The 24,401-nt window shown below is 39.5% G+C and overlaps 2 long non-coding RNA genes across 3 annotated transcripts; one reads left to right on the forward strand and one right to left on the reverse strand.

The window, feature by feature from the left end:
* The first annotated feature begins 1,892 nt into the window (after positions 1–1,892).
* On the forward strand, positions 1,893–14,448 carry LOC309635701. Of its 2 annotated transcripts, XR_014248972.1 has the most exons (4): positions 1,893–3,458; positions 3,772–9,159; positions 9,502–12,113; positions 12,253–14,448. It is a non-coding gene; the product is annotated as an uncharacterized lncRNA (long non-coding RNA). The 2 variants fall into 2 exon arrangements; XR_014248971.1 differs by having other exon boundaries at positions 9,502–14,448.
* On the reverse strand, positions 10,854–23,383 carry LOC309635703. Its single transcript, XR_014248974.1, has 2 exons — positions 14,486–23,383; positions 10,854–12,794 (listed from the first exon to the last, which is right to left on the reverse strand). It is a non-coding gene; the product is annotated as an uncharacterized lncRNA (long non-coding RNA).
* Positions 23,384–24,401: the final 1,018 nt, after the last annotated feature.

The following is a 24,401-nucleotide window of genomic DNA, read 5'->3' on the forward strand; positions in this document are numbered from 1 at the left end:
ATTTTTAGGTTTGGGGGAACAGAAGTGAATAAAATGTCAAAGATCACTATCCTCATGGTGTGGTGCTTATAGCCATAAAGTAAGCCCAAAAATATAAAGTGTATAAGATGATGATAAATTCTTCTTCTTCTTTCAGCGGGGAATATTTTTTTTTTTTACGTCTTTATTGGAGTATAATTGCTTTACAATGTTGTGTTAGTTTCTGCTGTATAACAAAGTGAATCAGCTATATGTATACATATATCCCCAATCCCCTCTGTCTTGAGCCTCCCTTCCACCCTCCCTATCCCACTTCTCTAGGTGGTCACAAAGCACCAAGCTGATCTCCCTGTGCTATGCAGCTCTTTCCCACTAGCTATCTATTTTACATTTGGTAGTGTATATATGTCAATGCTACTCTCTCACTTCGTCCCAGGTTCCCCTTCCCCTGCGTGTCCTCAAGTCCATTCTCTATGTCTACGTCTTTATTCCTATCCTGCCACTAGGTTCATGAGAACCTTTTTTTTTTTAGATTCCATATATATGTGTTAGCATACGGTATTTGTTTTTCTCTTTCTGATGTACTTCACTCTTTATGACAGACTCTAGGTCCATCCACCTCACTACAAATAACTCAATTTCATTTCTTTTTATGGCTGAGTAATATTCCATTGTATATATGTGCCACATCTTCTTTATCCATTCATCTGTCGATGGACACTTAGGTTGCTTCCATGTCCCAGCTATTATTGTAAATAGTGCTGCAATGAACATTGTGGTACATGACTCTTTTTGAATTATGGTTTTCTCAGGGTATATGCCCAATAGTGGGATTGCTGGGTCATATGGTAGTTCTATTTTTGGTTTTTTAAGGAACCTCCATACTGTTCTCCATAGTTCACAATTTTCACATGAAACATGCTTTTGAGACAAGAGTGTGTGACTTGCATTGACTCACTAGAAGGCACTCTAATGGGCCTGGTCTACAAATTTAAATATGAGTATTCCTTCAATAGGAACAATTTATTATAATTAATATATCTAGAATAGATAAATTAATTCTTTTTATGGGAACAGGAGCCTCTGGTTTATAGAATTGCCAATAAATCAGGTAGAGCAAGATGACATGAAATACTGAAAATATTGAAACAAAATTAGTGAGACAATTGGAGAAATTTGAATTAGTATAGGTCTGTAGACTATATATAGGTCTGTAGATTAGACAATAGTCCTGTGTCAATGCTAAGTTCCTGATTTTGATTATTTTACTGTGGCCATGTAAGAGAATGTCCCTATACTGGGAAAATAAACACTGAAGTATTCAGGAATAAAGCAACATCAGGTCTACAATTTATTCTCAGATGGTTCAGAAAATATATATATATCTCTATCTCGCTATTGAGCGTGATAAAGTAACTGTGGTGAAATGTGAACATAGGCAATCTTGATGAAGGATATACGGGAACTCTTTGTCCTATTATTGTGACTTTTTCATATATAAAATTATTTCAATATTTAAAATGTAATTTTAAAAACTTTAAAATAAATGACCCTCTAGACTAGACATCCAGTTCTGGAGTGAAAGGCTGGAATGTTCTGAGACTAACCACCGCAGGAAACATTTCTCTCCACATGTTTGTAACTTAGTTTCTGAAAGCCAAAATGACCATAGTATCCTGATAGCTAAAATAGAATTCATTTTCCAGCAATTTATTTGAATGGCCACTGGAAAATATCTGTTTTACCAAACAATGAGTACCAACATAAAAAAGCAAACTATTTTCAGATTAAATATTCAAGTGTAAAAATATGTATGAACAATTAAATTATTGCCTTCCTTATAGACCAATGTTTCTGTATGCTGAATTTTCAATGATCAATATCAAAATATTCCAATAAATGTAGAAGGTGCGCAAACACCGTGGCAATTTGTAGAAATAGGAAAGTTTAGAAGTCTCACTTCTAAACTTAAGATTAAGAAGCACCTTTGGGAATGTATATCTAAACCCAAGGGGAGGTAACATAAACATGGAAAGTAACTTCAGAACTAAACTAGGAATATTAAAGCATCATAAAATTTAAGAGCAGGTGAGAATATGAGTCTGGAAGAAGTAATATTCAACCTATATTTCAATTCTTAATGTATGGAGTGTGTAATGCTTTTGAAGGTTGCCCTCTGTGTTCTATATAAGATTTTCACTAACACTAATAAATTAAAAAAACAAATGAATGGAGAAGATTTAAATGTCAAAATGCTACAGGTAGCATTGGCAACCTCCACAGTCCCCCCTGGCTTAGCTGCAACATTAAGCACTTGACATTTAGGAACTAGGAAAAGCCCTGGACTTAGTCATTGGACCCGAAGCCCCTCCCAGTCCTGGATCTGTGACATACGCAGAGTCACCAAACTGCTGCCATTCTCTGGTCCTCAGTTTCCCCATCCATAAAGCGAGGAGGTTGGCATACATGACATTTATGATAACTTGTGGCTAGCACACTATGACCTGCAACACCTTGTTAGACGAAAGATGTGAGTTCCCAGGGAGGCATTCAGATTATGCCGGAAGAGAATTTTGTTGCATTTCATATTGCTTGAAATCATTGACCTACAAACTAGAACTCAGAAATCTTCGGGTTACATAAATCGTGTTGTTTGAATGAGAATTTTCTTTGGAATAAGAGAAAATGACAAGCAAGCAAATGTACTTTCTTCTTAGGTTGAATGTTGGAATTAAATAAAAGTAACTCATTTTTTAAATTTTTACCTGCATTAAAAAAACATTTCTTGGGCTTCCCTGGTGGCGCAGTGGTTGAGAGTCTGCCTGCGAATGCAGGGGACACGGGTTCGAGCCCTGGTCTGGGAGGATCCCACATGCCGCGGAGTGACTGGGCCCGTGAGCCACAGCTACTGAGCCTGCGCATCTGGAGCCTGTGCTCCGCAACGAGAGAGGCCGCGATACTGAGAGGCCCGCGCACCGCGATGAAGAGTGGCCCCCGCTTGCCGCAACTAGAGAAAGCCCTAGCACAGAAACGAAGACCCAACATAGCAACCAATCAATTAAATAAATAAATCTTTAAAAAAAAAAAAAAAAAAAAAAAACATTTCTTGTGCTGGAAACATTATTAGGGAGTTTGGGAGCTCCGTCTCTTTTCCCTACCTCCCAAGAAGAATTTAACTAAATCTTGAAAAGTCACCCAAATGCCAGTCTTTCTCCTGCCACCTTCAATATTTTTCCACCTGTGCTCTTATTTATTTAACATTTTTCTTCTAATTGATTCATTTTTTTAAACCTCAAAGGCTTATAACAGCCTCATGCATACCAGTGGTGTGCATATCATCCTTCAGGATAATAATGCCCTAAAGGTTAGTAATGATAATTAATATGTATAGTTTGCCAAATGTTGCCCCCATATATTAGCTCATTTAATCCGTACGACAAGCCCCAATTTTACAGGTGAGAAAATGGAGGCTTAAAGAGGTTAAATGAGGGCTTCCCTGGCGGCGCAATGGTTGAGAGTCTGCCTGCCAATGCAGGGGACACGGGTTCGAGCCCTGGTCTGGGAAGATCCCACATGCCGCGGAGCAACTGGGCCCGTGAGCCACAATTACTGAGCCTGCGCATCTGGAGCCTATGCTCCGCAACAAGAGAGGCCGCGACAGTGAGAGGCCCGCGCACCGCGATGAAGAGTGGCCCCCGCTCGCCACAACTGGAGAAAGCCCTCGCACAGAAACGAAGACCCAACACAGCCAAAAATAAATAAATAAATAAATAATTAAAAAAAAAAAAAGAGGTTAAACGATTAGCTGTAATTATACAATTAGTGATTAACTAAAATTCAAGTTCAAATCTTCTTATTCCACATCCCATGTTCTCCTTGCTACACCAACAACGTTACAGATGCTAAGGCTCATGTTACATTTTCCTTCCTAAAAGCATTTTCCATTTCAGCTGTGTTCTCTTTTCCTAGGGTCGGGAAGTAGGGAATGTGCTCATTTAAAAGAAAAAATCCAGGTTATAGATTATTTGTTTATCATTTACATACTTTACACTATACTTTCTACTCTATGCTAAGTACTATATATCATATAATATATATTACATATCTAATTTTTCTAAAGACAGAAAGTTCTGACATCTTGGTTTGATTTTTGTTTCTAAACTCATGAGCCGAAAGACCTGATCTTGAGCTTCTATAAACTGGGCTTGTTTCCTTGTGAATGCAAGCAAAATTGAATTCCTCTCCTCTTACTTAAAGAAATCAGATAAGTTGCTGATTGGAGTGAGATATTCTGATTTTCATTTATTTATTTTTAGCGTTAATCGACTTGGTTGGTGAGTGTGTCTTGGTTGAAAAGGAGTTAAAAATACAGTCAAAGAGATTTCCTTTCCTCTTTTCTTCCTGTGGATCATGACCTTTGGTTTTTTCAACTTCCTCAATTTAGATTCAGTAAATTGTCATAGAGTGCCACAACACCTGCTTTGGTACTTGAGAAATTGACTTTTCCTGCAAATTACCCTGATCAGTGACCTTGTCTTGGCTACCAAAGGGTTTGGAGAAGGAGGGAGGCTGTCCATGTGGCCATGCCCCAGCCCACGGTTGGTATTTAGCTCTTTGAAGTTCACAGTTATCTATTTAACGTACAGACATATTCTGAAAAAAATGCCACATTATAATCATCAACTAGAAAACCCAACTGTCACCTCTTAGGGAAATAACACTCGATCTTACAAGGGATGGACCGCAGTATAATATAAGAGCTTCCAATTATAATTTTCTTAAAGCGGGGACACTTGGTAGATCTGGCTCTTTGTTGTGAGTGATGATCTCAGTCAGGTCTCCGTGTGAATAATCACGCAAGAGTGAAATGACAGAGGATAGAAAATGTGCGGCCAGCTCTCGGAAATTGTGTCTTTCAAAGTGCTTCTTTAGGAAGAAAATTTAAGATTGGTGTCTCCTGCCACACAAACGTTGGACAAGATCAAAGGTCACCCCTGGAAGCTCAGGAGGTAAAATTATATTTTTATCCTTTAGCTTTGATTTTTGGCGGCTTACTGCATTTTTTAAAAAAAAAAATTAATTGCTCTGTCCAGCCAACAGGTGTTAGCCCTCAAGTGTGGGCCCAACGGCCGGCGGCTGGGCAGGCAGCTTAAAGGCCCATAACTCACTGCAATCTTGAGCTTCCTCAAATTGGTCCAGGAGAAAGTTCTAAAAGTACTTCAAGGCCAGATGACATGGGAACCTGTGTCCCTGTCAAATATCAAAGAAAAACAGACTGTAAAATGTAAACTTATAAAGCGTGCACTTAATTCTGACAAGCTTTTAGTATCAAGTTGCAGATTTTAAGCAATAAGGCGGCTTAGGCTGAAATCAGCCATAGGAAGCGGAACCTGAAAGCTCATTTCGAATTATATGGGGAGCCCCTGACTCATTTTTTCCACATCTGTTCAGTTTAGTTTAGACAAGGAGTTTGATGCATCATTTCAGGAATCAAATTCACTTTTTACCTGTGATTTTTATAAGTCCCAAGAGCCAAAAACAAAAAGTTTTTTCTTGTTTTTCATGAAGTTTCCTACAGGTCAACTTGTATTCGGCAATTGATTAAATATTGAAACATATTGAAAATATTATTTCAAACATTGTCATGCTGTAAATGAAAATTCAAGCTTTTTTTGGTGGGGCCATAGGTTTTTTCTTAAATAACTGAAAGTATAGGGCTTAATCAAATATTTGACCTCATCCTAAGTCGGCTTAGAATGTCTCTAGAAAGCCTCGTTTCACCAGGACCATCTGTGCCATTTACACGGAAGGACAAAGGTTATGAAAGCTATGATACAAAGAGCCTCCAACAATCCTGTTGGTGATGAACAGAGATGATGGAAGGGTTGTCACAGCTTTAGTCTTCTCTGGGTGGGCGGTGCATTGTGGGTATGTCAGCTCTTTGGGCTACGACAAAGTACTAATGAGGTTGGAACTGTGAGGCTGTCATGGAGTTACCTTTTGTCTGTTTGACCAATCACTGTTGTCCCATTTTTGATTGGTCATGGAGAACCAGGTGAGGGGAAAAGGAGGCGGGGGCCATGGGGGAGAATGGGGGGTATCATAACCTTTCTACTAAATAAATACTTTAGACCCACACATCCCACTGGTTATGGAGAAGGAAGGTTACCCTTGTGTATAAAATGGTAAACAACTGAAAAATAAAATTGATGGGACATCCATGCCACGTGTTTGCACTGGTGGCCCGTCAAGTTCACATCCAGAAGTCCTGGGAGTCAATGAAAGTCAACTACGGGAAGCGCCTAGTCCGGCTCATTCAAGTCCATATTGCTGGGGAGCAAACTATTTCGAAGGTTCCCCGGGCTTTAAAATAAATACTCTGACTGGAGGGTTAGCTGTCTTCCCCACTTCCTCTCTCTTCCCACCCGCACCGCTCCAAGAAGCGTTGGCTCGGTAACCAGGCTGCTGATATAGCAATATGCTTTCTCACATTGAAAGGAGGCGAAACTTCAGCATGTGAATTGTATTCTCCACAACATATGGTGGAGAAAACAGACAGTGGGAAGGGAAGTGATTTGTGACTGTTCATCCCAATGTGCGTTCTATTGTGTTGCCAAAAATGATAGACTTAAATGAATTGCTCTTTTTGGAATTTATACTCGTGCCTTCTTCTCATTTTTAAAAAATGAAAACGAAAATCCTCATGTCCATGTAGAAATTCCCATTTATTTATGTGGTTCCCTGGCCTGCTCCCTCCTCCCCCTGACTTCCTTACCCCAGCAGAGCCGAAGGCATTTTGGATATGGAAACTGCATGTCCCTCTGCGGTCAAGATGAACAAGAAAAGGAGATGAAGTAAAAGGGGAGGGGAAGCAATTAGTGTGGAATCCTAAACTCCAGATTCTTCTCAGAAATTTTTATGGCTTTTCTTAGGCAGCTGAGGAGAGACTGGCTTTGCTTAGAGAAACTATTAAGCCTGCTGCAAATTAATTTTCGTTGGTCTACGTCTTCTGTTTTAATTTTGTCAATGGCAGCTCCTATTGTTGAGAAAAAATTAGTACCTTAATGCTGTCTAAACATAAATCTCATCTTCAATCTATTAACATTCAGCTGTGATAAGAATAATTAGATGAAGTGTTTTTTAAGCATTATTTACAAATATACTCACAAAAGAATGATTCAAACAGGCATTTTCTTTAATGGATTTAAAGACAGGCGAATGAAATTAATCCAGAAAGTCTTGCCATTCTTAATTTTATGGTCTGTGGCCGGGGGGAGAGCAGCGTGCTGCAGCCCCGATACAGTACAGTACCCTGCGAGCACATCACAGTGCCCCATGGAGAGGGAAGAAGCACGTTAGGCCAAGATAAGATTTAGAATGCCTACAGATCACGGAGACAGGCTGGAAATGATCCAGGGGTCACAGTGGACCAGACAGAGTCACATATATAACCCTGTTTATAGATAAAGAAGTGAGGGGGTGGAGAGATGGAAGACACAGGGTTGTAAAACTAGGAGTTTGGAATAAAACATCTGAGGTAGGGTAAAACCCTAACGGTGGGCAGTTCTGGTTCTACCAAAGAGGAGAGATGAGGAACGGTTTGAGGTACATCAAAGCAGAGCCACAAAATTTACAACAGGGTTGAAAACCAACAGCTATGAGGAGGAAGAGCAGTGGGAATACAGAGATACATGGCATGGGGTGATTGAGGCTCCTGCAGAGACCAAGGAGTGCCCTCTATCGTGGCTCTCTGTGGGCATCAGAACTTGGGCAAGATGGCACCATAACCACTTGTGCCAGTTGGGTCAGGATCTTCACCCTGATGTCCAGGGTGGGCCCAGCCAACCTCTCCAATCAGCCCTACACACCTCCTCTCTTATTCTCTGCTCCAGCCAAACTAGACTTGCCCCTGTTCTCCCAGACCCTACACTTCCCTGACTGCTAGATAGGCCATGTGCCCACCCATCTCCAAACACCCAAGTCCTTCTAATGGCCATCCCTTCCACGGAGGCTTTCCTAAACTCCTCAGCCAGACTTTATCACTCCTTTGAAATCCTCTCCCACATCAGACTTTTGCGGCTTCCTTTACTTTTTGCCTTCTAGACTTTGCAAAGACAACATTTTCATGGCTGGCTTTCACTGAGAGCTTACCTTGTGCCAAATGCTTTACATGCATTATTTAATTATTCCCCCAGCAGCCATTAATCCCAGTTTACAGATGAAAAAATTGAGACACAGGAAGATTAAGTAATTTGCCCCAAATCACATTGGTGAAACCAGCCAGGAATCAAACCTGAGTGGTCAGACCTTAGAGCTCAAGCTCTTGATGATAGCAGCTTGACCGTGTAAGGAACTACAGCCATGAGCCTGCAGCCCACCTTCTAACACAGTGTGGAACAGTCTATGGCAGACTCTGGATGTCAACCTTACTCTTCATTTTATTTGGCAAGCCCTTTCCCCTGTCCCACTGCTGATGGTCCCTCTTGCTTACTGTAGTAGGCTGAAGTGTCCCCCCAAAACTCGTGTCCACCTGGAAACTGAGTATGTGACCTTATTTAGAAATAAGGTCACTGCAAATATCATTACTTAGATGAAGATGAGGTCATACTAGAACAGGGTGGGCCCTGAATCCAATGACTGGTGTCTTTATAAGAGGAAGAGAAGACACAGAAAGAAACGTAGGGAAAATGTCACGTGACAATGGAGGCCGAGATTACAGTGATACAGCTACAATCCAAAGAATGCCAAGGACTGCCAGAAGCCACCAGAAGCTAGGAAAAGGCAAGGAAGCATCCTTCCCCAGAGCCTTCAGAGGGAGTGCGCTCTGCCAACACCTTGATCTCTGACTTCCGGCCTCTATAACTCTGAGGGAATAAATTCCTGTGGTTTGAGGCATTTTGTTAAGGCAGCCCTGGCAAACTAATACATATAACTGTTATCTCATCAGATCATGGTTAAGTGCCTTAATTTTTTTTCAAAAAAATTGGATAAAAATGTATAAAAAATTAAATTAAATTTCTGCAAAAACATTAAAAGAAAACGGCTAAAGAGATCGTACACTCCACTTAGAAAGGTCTAAAATATGAATCACGTGAGCTTATGTGAAAATCACTCCAGGCGAGCCTGAGGTGGGACGTGGCAAATGGATGGATGGTGATTCTCCAGATTAGTCAAAACTAGGTGCCAGGGCTTCCCTGGTGGCGCAGTGGTTGAGAGTCTGCCTGCCAATGCAGGGGACACGGGTTCGAGCCCTGGTCTGGGAAGATCCCACATGCCGCGGAGCAACTAGGCCCGTGAGCCACGACTACTGAGCCTGCGCGTCTGGAGCCCGTGCTCCGCAACAAGAGAGGCCGCGACAGTGAGAGGCCCGCGCACCGCAATGAAGAGTGGACCCCGCTCGCTGGAACTGGAGAAAGCCCTCGCACAGAAACGAAGACCCAACACACCCAAAAATAAATTAATTAATTAATTAAAAGGAAAGGAGGGGGGAAATTGATAAAAAAAAAAAAAAAAAACAACTAGGTGCCATAAGAGGCCAGTGTGACTGCTGATGGGGAGAGGTGTGACATGCACTTTAAGAGCAAACAGATGGTCATTTCAAATAGCCCCAACCTGAAGGTTACAGGCATCGATGCCCCCAAATTCAGGCTGATTTGTCAATCAGTTGCTTCTCAGAAGGGCAGCTCTACCCCGTGCTCTCACGTGTATATCAGCCCAGGTCGGCAGTTATTTCGTGTTTGATTCTCAACCTGGGATGCTAATAGCTCTCCTCCCCTTTCTGGATCATGAGTTTTCTCTGGGCAGCTGGGCTTTTTTCACTTACCTCTTCAGCACTTAACATAATTCTTCCTACAGCGTGGTATCTCAGTAAATTTTGTTGAATCAAATTTCTGAGAGCAAGAAAGGAAGACATTCCTCTCTGTCCTGAGAAAAACTTTATGGATGTGAGGTGGAAAATATTTAGAATAATTATCATATTCTTCTAACACCCTACAGGCCCGTATAAGTCTGACCAAAGCTTTCAGTATGAATAATAGCACTTAACCTAGGGTCTTAAAAACTATTCCCCAACTACTTATATCAAACCAATCCACAGTTGATTGGAGGGTAAATCAGCTAACATAGAAATATTTGTATCATGAATTACTCTTTTCCAAGAAAGTTCACATGCACTATCTCCCCTGATCCTAATCAGAGCTCTGGAAAGTGCATGGAGCAGGTATCAGCCCACTTTAAAGAAGAAGCAACTGAGAACAAGAAAGGTAAATAAACTTGTGGTAGAGTTTGGGAATAGACTCTTCATGGGACTTCACTCTGGGAGAGACCTTAGAGAAACTTTCCACTTGGACCCCAGACCAGGGAAATGATGCTCAAACCCATTGTCTAATGGGCCCGGCAAGGACCAGGGCAGCCAGAGGTTTGAGCAGGTATCCCAGTGAACATCAGAAGGTGGAGTTATGGGGTGGATCCAGCATAGTCCTGCCTGGCCACCAACTGGACAAGTGGCAGGCCTGAAACCACTCTGGTCTTGACAGCCTCACCTCTAAAGTGAAAGGTTTGTAATATCTGGTCTCGAAGGGCATTCCTGCTTCTCAATGCTGAGACAAACCTAACCAACTTCCTTCTAGTCTTATGTAAACTTGGCAGTTGGGCTTCTTGTTTAGCCATTTGAATTATTTAATTTTTCCCCTTGAAGGATAAGCAGCTGATGTATCAAACACAATGGAATATTACTCAACAATAAAAAAAGAATGAAATAATGCCATTTGCAGCAACATGAATGAACCTAGAGATTATCATACTAAGGGAAGTAAGATACACAAAGAAAGACAAATATCGTATGATATCACCTATATGTGGAATCTACAAAAAAATGATACAAATGAATTTATTTTCAAAAAGAAATAGATCCACGGACATAGAAAACAAACTTATAGTTACCAAAGGGGAAAGGGGGAGGGGGAGGGATGAATTAGGAGTTTGGGATTAACATATACACACTACTATATGTAAAGTAGATAACCAACAAGGACCACAGGAAACTATACTCAATATTTTGTAAAAACTTATAAGGGAAAAGAATCTGGAAAAGAATGGATATATAAGTATTTTATGTACAATTGAATCACTTTGCTGTACACCTGAAACTAACACAACATTGTAAATCAACTATACTTCAATTAAAAAAGTGAAGCAAATTTTGTAATTTTGAGAAAACTTAGCATTCAAAATTGTGAGATATTTCTTTTTTTGTGAGTAAAAAAAATGCTAATTTCAGTTCCGCATCCCAAATTGGATGTAGGAGCGTAATTCGGTGTAGGGGCTCTGAAGATGCTCAGAGGATGCTGAATAATATCTTCGTGGTTATATTAGGGAACCCCCAGGGTTGACAAAGCTTGAACTTGGCTGAATTTAGATTTTTGGACATTTATTTGACCATATTAATTGTAAGCAGATCAAGAGGATGCAAATTAATTATTCCCTGGTGGAGTTTTGTTGTTTAACCAAAAAGGGAACATTTCTTTCTAAATAAATGACCTGTCATCACTGCATGCAGGTCTCTTCTCTGCAACCCATCTTCTACTCCACTGCTGGCTTCATCTTCCTGATGCGTTTCCTTCTGTGTGTCTCTCATTTCCCCACTGGCCTTTAAGAGTGCTCCTTCCTTGCCAAAGAAAGTCCAAGTCTCACCTGTCCTGTCTCTTGGGCCCCTTTTTCCACTATGTCCCTCCATAAACTATATCCTTGGCAGAGGTCCTGGAGGCATGTCCTTTCATTGCCCTTGAAGAACAGGTGGAGACTCACCCTCGCGCCTTTCCTCCCTTCTCCTCTTTGGCTGACCCCTCTTCCCCCTGCTACATCCCAGGTCTACTTCCTAGGGCCAGCCCAGTCCAAAAATACACAGAAGCAGGGTCACGTCTGTGCCATTCCCTTGCAGCTTCTCATCTTCCTGTCTCTATGTCTGGTCTCCTCAGCAGGGCTGGAAGCTCCCTGAGGACAGAGGCTGAGTCTTCTTGCTGCCAGCAATTGCCTCAGACAGAAGTAATGGGCAACAGATAAAATAAACAAAAGACCCAGACCCTGGCTTAATTGGGAAAATGGTTTCTCCATGTCGTCATGCCTTGGATGTGTCGGTGAGCCATTACTGAGTACCTAAATAAACTCAGCATTCCACTCAATTCCTTACTCTCAAACACTTCCTTTCTTATCATGATTTTATAAAAGATTCCTCATGTTTAAGGTATTGTTTTATTTCCCTCTCCTCTTCAATAGATTCTACATTTGAATCTCTTAAATCTGTACATAGAAACCAAACTAAACAGAGAAGTTCTCCAGGCTGTATCTCCGAGAGGAAGTCCTAGGACCACTTCCTCTGTGACGTCTGCTTCCTGCAGAAGGTATGGAGGCAGACGATGGAAACTCACACTCGAGGAATTTTTCTGTCATGGGAAAATCTTTGGTGCCCAAGAAAACATTGGCTTTGCCTGTAATTCAGGGTCAGAATAGACACCATCTCATGTCAGCATCACATGTTCCTCAGAATAGTTCCCATGCTTCAGCGCGCCGCCCATACAGCAGCAGGTAGGGGAAACTCAGCAGGGTTTGGCCTCCATTGCACGGAAGGAATCTGAAATTCAAAGAAGATGCCATTTCTCCAGCTTGGGTCCAGATGAGGATTCAGAATATAACTCAAGACTTTCAAAAGATGATTCATGAGTTGGAGAAGTTATGGTACAGAATTTTTGAAGGGGGTGGAGAAGTAGTAAATTCCCATCCTCTCATTGATTCCAAACAAGTCTTCTCATGGTTGGAACCTGGAAGCATTAGAGTAGGTAAAATGTTCTCTTTTTAGATGATAGGGAAGAAAGCCTTCAGGAAAGATTAGGTTTTTTTTGTTTTTTTTGTTTTTTTTTTGGAAAGATTAGTTTTATGATTTTCTATAAAAGAGAATTATTTATTTCAGAGTAGGGAAACAAATATGCCAATTGTTTAGTATAAATCTTTAATGGGTCCTATGTTTTGTTCTGATTTTTATGGTCCCATTTCCCCTTCTGTAAAACTGCGATGTTTATATATGCCTTACCTCCTTCACAGGATTCCCAGCAGGATCAAATAAGATAAAATATAAGAAAGTATTTAAGAAAGCATAAAGAATTCTAAATATAAGGGAACATTCTTTTTATTCTGTGAAGGTTTTGGATAGTCTTAATGACTGCAGGTTTCTTTAAAAGACCATGCTGAGTATTTATCTCTAAGTTTCACATCTAAGTTTGTTTAATATTTGCTGTATTTGTTTTCCTACTGTGCAAACTATAACTTCAAAATTATTATTTTTAAACAAAATGCTTTATATTCTTTAAAAATAAAGATAACAGAACTTCAGCTTCAGAAGATAAAGTCAGTGTACTTTTCTCTATCCCTCCTTCAAACTACAACTAAAAATCCTGGACATAATATATAAAACAAGCATAAGAAGACTCTGAAAGGCAGAGAGAAGAAGGCAGATGGGCTAGGGATCCCAGAACTTGAAAAACAACACAGCGATGATTTTTCTTGTTGCCTCAGACATCCCAGACTGGGTGCTGGCGAAGCAGGCAACCTGCAAATACCAACAGATGCAGACAGAAAAGCCTCAGCAAAAAGCCTGCTCTCTCTAGCCAAGGGACAAGGAAAGGGCAGCCTCGCAAGAAAGTAATAAACTTTTAGAAAACAACTACTCAGCTGTAACTAAATATCACAGAAAACACTGTGGCCCCAGCCCCACCCATGACAGTAAAGGCCAAGTGGGATTCTAGACATCACCCCTCACCAGGCTGTAAGGAGGTGTCCAAACCCCACCCCACCCTTGCTGGGGTGGTGTCAGAGATGGCCATGTAGCTGGGACTTTCATTCCTTACAGGGAGTAAGGAGCTCCCCACCCCAAACCCCCATGTCCCTGCAGGATCAGTGAAGGTCATGTGGTAACCCTAAACTTCAAGCCCCACCTGACAGTAATGAGATGTCCCCACTACCCCAATCCACTGGTGGTGTCATAAGTGGTGGGCTTGAAGAGTCAGGATAACCTTCTAACATTCAGAGGCCACTCCACTCTGGGGTGTCACTGGAGGCCTCGTGGGGAGCCAGAACTCCCACACCCTCCCAGCACTAACAAGAAGCATCCCCCGGGACTTCCCTGGTGGCGCAGTGGTTAAGAATCCACCTGCCAATGCAGGGGACACAGGTTCGAGCCCTGGTCCGGGAAGATCCCACATGCTGTGGAGCAACTAAGCCCGTGCGCCACAACTACTGAGCCTGAGTGCCACAACTACTGAAGCCCACGCACCTAGAGCCCATGCTCCACAACAAGAGAAGCCACTGCAATGAGAAGCCCGCGCACCGCAACAAAGAGTAGCCCCCGCTCACCGCAACTAGAGAAAGCCCACGCACAGCAACGAAGACCCAACGCGGCCCAAAATAAATAAATAAATAAATTTTTTTTTTTTTTTAAAAAGAAGCATCCCCCTACCTTTCAAATATGCGTCAACAGAGGCCAAGAAGAAACCTGGCCATAACGAGGTGCCACTCTCCCCTTCCCCTTCTCCTGCTGGAGCAGTGTCAGAAGAAGCCAACTGAAACAGAAGATTAAAATAAGATCTAGTGTCTTATAACATTATACTAAAAATATTCAGGGGCTTCCCTGGTGGCGCAGTGGTTAAGAATATGCCTGCCAATGCAGCGGACACGGGTTCGAGCCCTGGTCTGGGAAGATCCCACATGCCATGGAGCAACTAAGACCGTGAGCCACAACTACTGAGCCTGCGCGTCTGGGGCCTGTGCTCCGCAACGGGAGAGGCCGCGACAGTGAGTGGCCCGCGCACCGCGATGAAGAGTGGCCCCCACTTGCCGCAACTGGAGAAAGCCCTCGCACAGAAACGAAGGCCTAACACAGCCAAAAATAAATAAATAAATAAATTTATTAAAAAAAAAAAATTCAGATTTCAATCAAAATCATTCATCATACCAAGAACCAGAATGATATCAAACTGCATGAAAAAAGACAATTAATAGATGCCAACACTGAGATGACAGAGATATTAGAATTTCTAAGATATGAAAGCAACCATCATAAAAATGTTTTGATAAGAAATTATGAACAACTTGAAACAAATTCAAAAAACAGAGAATCACAGAAAAGCCACAGAAGATATAATGAAGAACCAAATGGTTCTTCTGAAAAGTATAATAACTTTAAAAATTCATTATATGGGCTCAACAACAGAATGAAGGGAACAGAGGGAAGAATCATTAAATTTGAAGACAGAACAATAATAGCTCCCTAATCTGCACAGTAGAGAAAAATTAAACTGAAAATAAGGGATCAGAGCCTCAGGGGCCTGTGGGACTTTAATAAAAGGTCTAATATTTATGCCATTGGACTCCCAGAAGGATAGGGGAAAAAAAGAGTGAGGCTGAAAAAGCACTGGAAGAAATAATGACTTAAAACATCCCAAATTTGGCAAAACACATACATTTTTAGATTTAAGAAACTGAGTGAATTCCAAACAGAATAAGCCCAAAGAAATCCACATCAAGACACATTATAGTCAAACTTGAAAAAAAAAAAATTGAAATCACTGAAAAACACACTGAGGAAATTCTAATGACAGTGAATTTCTTATCAGAAACCATGGAGGCCAGAGGAGGTGGCATAACATTGTTCAAGTGCTGAAAGAAAAGAACTGACAACCCAGAATCCTATATCCAAGAAAAATATCCTACAGGAATGAAGAGGAAATCAACACATTTTTCAAATGAAGAAAAACTAAGAGAATTTGTTGCCAGCAGACTTATCCTAAGAGAATGGCTAATAGAAGTTCTCTAAATAGAAATGAAATGATAAAAGAAGCAATCTTGGGACACCAGGAGGAAGGAAAGAATATAGCAAGCAAAAATATCGGTCAATACAATAGACTTTCCTTCTTCCCTTGAGTCTTTTAAATTATGGTTGATGGTTGAAGCAAAAATTATAACACTGTCTGACATGTTTCTAAATGTATTAAAGGAAATATTTAACACAATCTTATTATATGAAGAAGAATAAATTGACATAAAGGGAGATAACTTTTTTACATTTCACTCAAACTGGTAAGATGGTGACACTAGTAAACTGATAAATTATGTATATATAATGTGATACCTGGAGCAACCACTTATAAAGCTCTAGGAAGAGATACACTCGAATTTTGATTTTAGATAAATCAAAATCGAATTCTAAAAACGGTTTAAGTGAATCACAGGAAGTTGGGAAAAAGAAAACAAAAATTAAAAACAGAGTGAACAAGCAGAAAGAAAATGGCAGACTTAAGACCTAACATATCAACAATAATCTTAAATGTAAATGGTCTAAATACACCAATTGAAATACACAGATTAGAAGAGTGTATTAAAAAACATACCCAAGTATGTGCTGTCTAACAAGAAACTCATTTCACATGTAACAAGAAAAGCAATTTGGGAATAAAAGGATGGAAATCAAAAATACAATCAATAATCTAAGCTTCCACCTCAAGGACCTAGAAGAAGAGCAAAATAAACCTAAAGCAAGCAAAGGAAGCAAATTATAAAGACAAAAGCAGCAGTTAATGAAATTAAAACCAATATAAAAATAGAGAAAATCAATGAAACAAAGAGCTGGTTCTTTGAAAAAAAATAAAATTGACAAAATTCTAGCAAGACTGAAAAAGAGAGACACACACAAATGACCAATATCAGGAATGAAACGTGGAGTATTGCCAAAGACACTGAAAACATCAAAGGGACAATAAGGAAATACTTCAATCTACATACATACATTTAACAATTTAGATGAAATGGACCAATTACTCTCAAAAAATCAAACTACCACAACTCATCCAATACAAAATAGATAATTTGAATAGCCCTGTAACTATTAAGAAAATTAAGTTTATAATTTTAAAACTCCCCCAAAAGAAATCTCCAGACTCAGATGTTTTATTGGAGAATTTTAATGAAAGTTTCAGGATTAACATTAATTCTACACAATCTCTTTCAAACAATCGAAGAGGAGGGAATATTTTCCAATATGAAGTTAGTATGACCTTGATACCAAAACCAGGCAAAGACAGTACAAAAAAGAAAACTATGGACCATTATTCCTCATGAGTAGAGGTACAAAAGTCCTTAAACATTGGCAAGTAGAATTAAGCAACGTAAGAATTATATATCATGACCAAATGGAGCTTATTTTAGGAATGCAAGGCTGGTTCAGTATTTGAAAATCAATCAGTGTAATCCATCATAATGATAGGCTAAAGATAAAAATCATATGATTACATCAACATATGCAGAAAAAGCATTTGACAAAATTCAACATCCATTCATGATAAGAAAAGACAAACAAAAAACCTCTCAGAAAAATAGGAATAAAGGGCACTTTTTCAATTTGAGAAAGAGCATCTACCAAAAACCTACACCTGACATTACATCTGATGGCAAAAGACTAAGTGTTTTCCCCTGACATCAGGAACAAAGCACTCTCACTGCTCTTATTCAACATAGTGCCGGTCTTTCTAACCAGTGTAATGAGACAAGAAAAGAAAACAAAAGACATACAGATTGGAAAGAAATAAATAAAACTGCACCTACTTACAGATGACATGATTTTCTCCATAGAAAATTCCAAGAAATCTACCCAAAAAAACTCATAGAACTAATAAGCAAGTTTAGCGAGGTTACAGGATACAAGATAAATATGCAAAAATCAAGTATATTTCTAAATAATAGCCATGAATATAACATGAATATTTTAAATATAATACCACTTATTTACTTATTACCATTTGAAAAAATAACATACTTAAATATAAATCTAACAAAATGTGTACAGGACTTGTATGCTGAATTTATATAACACTGATAAAGGAAATCAAAGATCTAAAAAAATAGACATATTTATTCACGGATTGGAAGACCCACCGTAGCAAAGATACCAATTCTACCCAAATATATAAGCAGGTTTAATATAATTCATATCAAAATCTCTGCAAGATCTTTGTAGATATAGGCAAGATTATTCTAAAATTTGTATGGAAAGGCAAAGGGACTACAATGGCTAAAACAAGTTTTTAAAAATAAAAAATAAGTGAGAAGAATCAGTCTACCTGATTTCAAGATTTATTATATAGCTACAGTAATCAAGCCTGCATAGCACTGGCAGAGGAATAGACTCATAGATCAATGGAACAGAATAGGCAACCCAGGGATAGACGCACACAAATATGCCCAACTGATTTTTTTCCAAAGGTGCAAAAGCAGTTCAATGGACAAAAGATAGCCGTTTTAACAGATGGTGCTGGAGCAATTGGATATCCATAGGGGGGAAAATTAATCTTGACCTAAGTCTTGAACTTTATCCAAAAGTTAGCTCAAAACAGATCACTAACTTAAATGTAAAAGATAAAACTAAGAGTTTTAGGAAAAAAATAGAGAAAATCTTTAGAATCTAGGGATAGGCAAAGAATTCGTCCCAATGACTAGGGACACCAAAATCACACACCACAGAAGGAAAATTTGATAAACTCACTTCATAAAATTTTTAAACTTTTGCTCCAAAAAAGACCCTGTTAAGAGGATGAAGAGACAAGCTTCAGAGTAGGAGAAAATATTTGCAAACCATATACCCAACAAAGGACTGGAATCTAGAATATACAAAGTACTCTCAAAACTCAATGGTGGGAAACCAAACAATCCAATTAGAAAAGGGGCAAAAGACATGAACAGACATTTCATTGAAGAGACTATACAGATGGCAAATAAGTACATGAAAAGATGTTCGACATCATTAACCATTAGGGAAATGCAAACTGAAACCATGCCCTATCACTACACACCTATCAGAATGGCTAAAACTAAAATAGCAAAAAATGCAAATGCTGGAGATGGTGTAGAGAAACTGGATCACTCCTATATCGCTGATGAGAATGTAAAATGGTATAGCCCCCCTGAAAAACTGTCTGGCAGTTTCTTTTGTTTTTCTTTTTTTTTTTTTTTTTTGGACAAAATGTTTATTACAGCACCTTAATGACATCAATAACAAAACCTGGTTACTCTCAAATGTCTGCTTTAAGGAAATTAAATTCTTTATGGCACATCCATATAATGAAATACTAAGCAGCCAATAATAGGCCATATGTGCCAACAGTATTGTGTGAAAATAAGAGAATATAGAACTGTGTGTAGAGTTTGATCCATTTATGTCATATATATACATTTTTTTAACATCTTTATTGGAGTATAATTGCTTTACAATGGTATGTTAGTTTCTGCTTTATAACAAAGTGAATCAGCTATACATATACATATAACCCCGTATCTCCTCCCTCTTGCGTCTCCCTCCCACCCTCCCTATCCCACCCCTCTAGGTTGTCACAGAGCACCCAGCTGATCTCCCTGTGCTATGTGGCTGCTTCCCACTAGCTATCTATTTTACATTTGGTAGTATAAAGTCCATGCCACTCTCTCACTTTGTCCCAGCTTACCTTTTCCCCTCCCCATGTCCTCAAGTCCATTCTCTATGTCTGCATCTTTATTCCAGTCCTGCCCCTAGGTTCTTCAGAACCTTTTTTTTTTTTAGATTCTATATACATGTGTGAGCATACGGTATTTGTTTTTTTCTTTCTGACTTACTTCACTCTGTATTCTCTAGGTCCATCCACCTCACTACAAATAACTCAATTTCATTTCTTTATATGGCTGAGTAATATTCCATTGTATATATGTGCCACATCTTCTTTATCCATTCATCTGTTAATGGACACTTAGGTTGCTTCCATGTCTTGGCTATTGTAAATAGAGCTGTCTGGCAGTTTCTTAAAAAGCTAAACGTGCAATTATCATACCACCCAGCAACTGGACCCTGGAAATTTATCCTAGAGAAATGAAAATTCATGTTCACACAAAACCTGTAAGTGTATGTTTATAGTAGCTTTATTTGGAATAGCCACAAACTGGAAACAGCTCAAATGTTCCTCAATAGGTGAATGATTCAACTACAGTGCATCCATACCATGGAATATTACTCAGAAATAAAAAGGAATGAATTCTTGATATACACAACCATCTGAATGAATCTCTAGAGAATTACAGAGAGTGAAAAAAGCCAGTCCCAAAAGGTTACATACATACATCTTCCCATTTATGTTACATTCCTGAATGACAAAATTATAGAAATGGAGAACAGATTAGTGCTTGCCATGGCTTAAAGGGGGATTGGGTTGGGAAGGAAGTGGATGTGGCTATAAAAGGGCACCTTGAGGGATCCTTGTGGTGATAGAAGTGTCCTGCATCTTGACCTTATCAATGTCAATATCCCGTTTGTGATATTATACTATAGTTTACAAGATGTCGTCATTGGGAGAAACTAGGCGAAAGGTACAAGAAAATTGTGTCATATTTGGCAACTTGTTTGAATCTACAGTCATCTCAAAATTAAAAACTTTAATTTTTAAAAATCCAGAAAAGGGCTTACGAAGTTGTAAAAAAGTTGTAAAAAAAAATTTAGAGGGATACAGTGCTAAAAGACCAATGAAACCAGTAAAAATCAGTAAAAAAAAAAAAAGTAAAAAAAACCAATGAAATGCTAAAAGACCAATGAAACCGGTAAAAACCAGTAAAAAAAGAAAAAAAAAGTTGTAAAAAAAAATTTAGAGGAATACAATGCTAAAAGACCAATGAAACCAGTAAAAACCCAACACCTTAAAAAAATAAAGGTAAGCAAGAGAGAGGAAATCATAAAAACAGTGGAGATTGAAACATTAATAACAGCATCCCATTTCAAGGCTTCTTCAGCTGTCCACTACTCTCCTGGGAGTCATTATGTTTTAACCATCAGGGTTTGTAAATAACAGAATATTGTTACCCTTTCTGTTCTATCTACCCTCCACCTTGATGTCCTGCTGTGATGGCTATAGACATTTCTGAGTTATCTAATGTATAGTTACCGTTATAAGAACCTGAAAACTCATACAAGAGTGATAACATTAAATTTATAAGCAGTGTTTAAAAAGAAATAAAACAGTGTAAAATATATATAGTATTCCAAAACATTGAGAGTAATTCTGATGTATCTGATTACGATGAACTGAAATGGTGACATTTTTTGACACTCCTCCCCATCCAGAAGTGGGGTCTGTCTCCCCTTCCCTTGAATCTAGCTGGACTCTGACTGACCAATAAAGAAGGGATATTCTGGCAGTCTCCAGGCCCCCTCTTGCCATGGTCATTCTGAAGGAAGCCAGCTGCCATCTAAGACAAATTCCTTAAAGACCACCCTGCTGTGAGGAAGCCCAAGTTAGCTGCGTAGAAAGGCTCCTTGGAGAAAGAGAGATGCCTAACTAGCCCCAGCTCATCCAACTACTCCAACCCAGTGTCAGACATGTAAATGAAAAACGCATTTTGGAGCCTCCAGGCCAAAAGTTGTGATATGGAGAAGAGTCAAGAAACCCAGGCAAGAGCCATAACTAGGGTCCCTGGCGTGTAATGCCCAGTGAGCCATGCCAGTCATCTTCAGCCATTTGAGTCGATGTAAGCAGAGATGAGCCATTTCTACTGTGCCTTACCTGAATTTCTGACCTACACAATCATGAGCATACTAAAACAGCTGTTGTTTAAATAACCAATTTTGAAATGGTTTTTAAAGCAGCAATAGATAACTGGACCACTGATATATCCATGTAGCGAGCATTAACTGGCACTTTCTCATGGTGATTAATATGCTAAACTTTGGAGTCAAGCTGACAGGGGTTGGAGACTAGTCTCTGCCTTATACTAGTTGTATAATCTTGAGCAAGTTTAACTCCCCAAGGCTTAGTTCTTTCATCTGTAAAACAAGTGATAATTATACCAATGGCGTGGGATTTTGTAACTATTAAGTCAGGTAGTGCATATGATTGCTCGAGACAAAGCTATTGTTATAATATATATTATATAAAATATACATAGCTAATGTAACATATACAATAGGTGCTCAATAAGTACTTATTAAAAATAAACACTTTTATAGTTTATTAACAGAAATTGTTCCCAGTTCATCTCAGCCAGTGAATTTAGACTCAGCTCCTCATATTATCAGTAGTAGGTTTGGAGGCCCTTTTTTTCTTCCTTGAAGAAGGAAATTTTCTAAATACAATGTGGTACCCTGGATTGGATTCTGGAACAGAAAAAGGATATGAGTGGGAAAATTCATGAAATCAAGATAAATTCTGGAGTTTAGTTAATAGCAACGTACAAATGTTGGTTACTTTTGACAAATGTGCCATGACTATATAAGACGTTTAACAATGAGGGAAGCTGTGTGAAGGGTATATGGGATCTCTCTGTGTTATCTTTCAATTTTTCTAAAAATTTTAATTTATGTCAAAATAAAAAGTGTATTTTTTTAAAAGGCATTCTTTTCCAAACCCTTCTAGCTAGTTGTCCCTTCTGGATTCCGGCAGCAAATTGTACTTAAGTTTTGTTTCTCATCAAAGGTTTTGCTTCCGTTACTATAACATATCTAAATTTTCTGCTTTAGATAGTAAATGAAACACATATCTGCCTTCTTCCTGTTTGAAAATACATTTCTAATTTTAAACGATGCCTAAAAGAAGTTTCTTTTGGTTTTAAATCAGGAAAATATTCTGTCGTGGATTTTCCTTTTCAGGTTGTAGTGGTTTAATTTGTCGTCTTTCAGCTTGAAACAGTATTTCTTAACATCCAGGCAACATTTTCCATTTAAATATGCAGAAAGATTCCATGGTGTAAAGGTATCGAGAAGGTTGCATCCTGAGATCATCAAACTCATTCATTAACTCAACAAATACATGTCTGTTGTGTGGAAGAGCCAGTTCTGGGCCTGAGAATTCAAGGGCATAGTAAGACAGATATGGTCCCCGATCTAGAACATGCAACTTGTGGGGAGACCAACATCAGCCAGTCAACCACGGGAATAAATGTAAAACTGCAACTGTGGAAGTGTCTGCAAGGAGAGGTAGGTACATAGTGCTCTGCAAAGGGGCCTTCACCAAGCCCGGGGCATGGGAGGGGGAATCAGAGAAGGTTTCCCTCAGAAATGATCATTGTGGGCTTCCCTGGTGGCGCAGTGGTTGAGAATCTGCTTGCCAACGCAGGGGACACGGGTTCGAGCCCTGGTCTGGGAAGATCCCACATGCTGCGGAGCAACTAGGCCCATGAGCCACAATTACTGGGCCTGCGCGTCTGGAGCCTGTGCTCCGCAACGAGAGAGGCTGCCATAGCGAGAGGCCCGCGCACCGCGATGAAGAGTGGCCCCCGCTTGCCGCAACTAGAGAAAGCCCTCGCACAGAAACGAAGACCCAACACAGCCATAAATAAATAAAATAAATTTTTTTTTAAAAAATGGTAAGTTTTACATAAAAAAAAAAAAAAAAGAAATGATCATTGCACTGAGCTATGAAGAATCCATAGACACCCCAGATGATGAAACTAGCATGTACAAAGGCCCTGGAACAGGAGGGAACAGGAGAAGGCCAGGTGGCTGGAAAACAGAGAACAGGAAAGAGTAGGGTGTTAGGTGAGGTTGGCAGTGGGCCAGGGCCTTGGAGGTCTTGGGAAGGATTTCAGTTTTTTTCTAAGACTAAAAAGAAGTCATTGACATGCTTTAAGTTGAGAGGTGACATACTTAGATTTTCTTCTTTAGCTGATTGCTCTGGCTGCGATCTAGAGAATGCCCTGGGAGAGGGGAAAGTGGGAAAGGGCAGATCAGTTAAGAGGCCATTACAATAGATAAAAAAATATGGCAGTAGGGCAACAAAGGAGGTGTTTGCAAGAAGTAAAGAACTCTTTAAGAAGTTTGGTTACTGAGAGGATGAGAAAGAGAGAGGGTGGCCACTGGTAGGGGATTGGGAATCAAGAAAGGATTATTTTTATTCTGTGAGATCTGAGCAGATTTAAAAGCCTATAGGAAGGATTCATGTGAGGTAATGTTGAATATCTATAAGAGGAAATGGATAATGAATTGATAGTCTAGGTATCCTGACAGTCACCCAAGTGACTCTCCCCTTCCGGAAATGTGTATCATAGCAGTCAAGGTACATTCAGGACACAGAAGTCATTCCCGCTATTTGAACAGAGATAATTTAATGTAAAGAATTTTTAGTAAGGTTTAAAAAAAATTATTAAGTAACTGAAAGGCTTAAAAAGACCACTTTAGGGCATTGCAGAGGTAGCTACTGCAGAAGGCAATGACCACCCCTAGGGATGGAAGAACAAAAGGAAAGTTCGGATTATTAAAATTTAGAAGCTTAGAAGAGGGAGCAGTGGGGTGGGACCCAGACCTCTGAGGAGGAAGCACTGGCCAGAATATGTGTCTCTATAGGGGCACCACGAGGCTAGTTCTGTAAGTGCTG

Source organism: Balaenoptera borealis (genome assembly GCF_965194805.1).
Source record: "Balaenoptera borealis genome assembly, chromosome: 10".
Classification (NCBI taxonomy): Eukaryota; Metazoa; Chordata; class Mammalia; order Artiodactyla; family Balaenopteridae; genus Balaenoptera; species Balaenoptera borealis.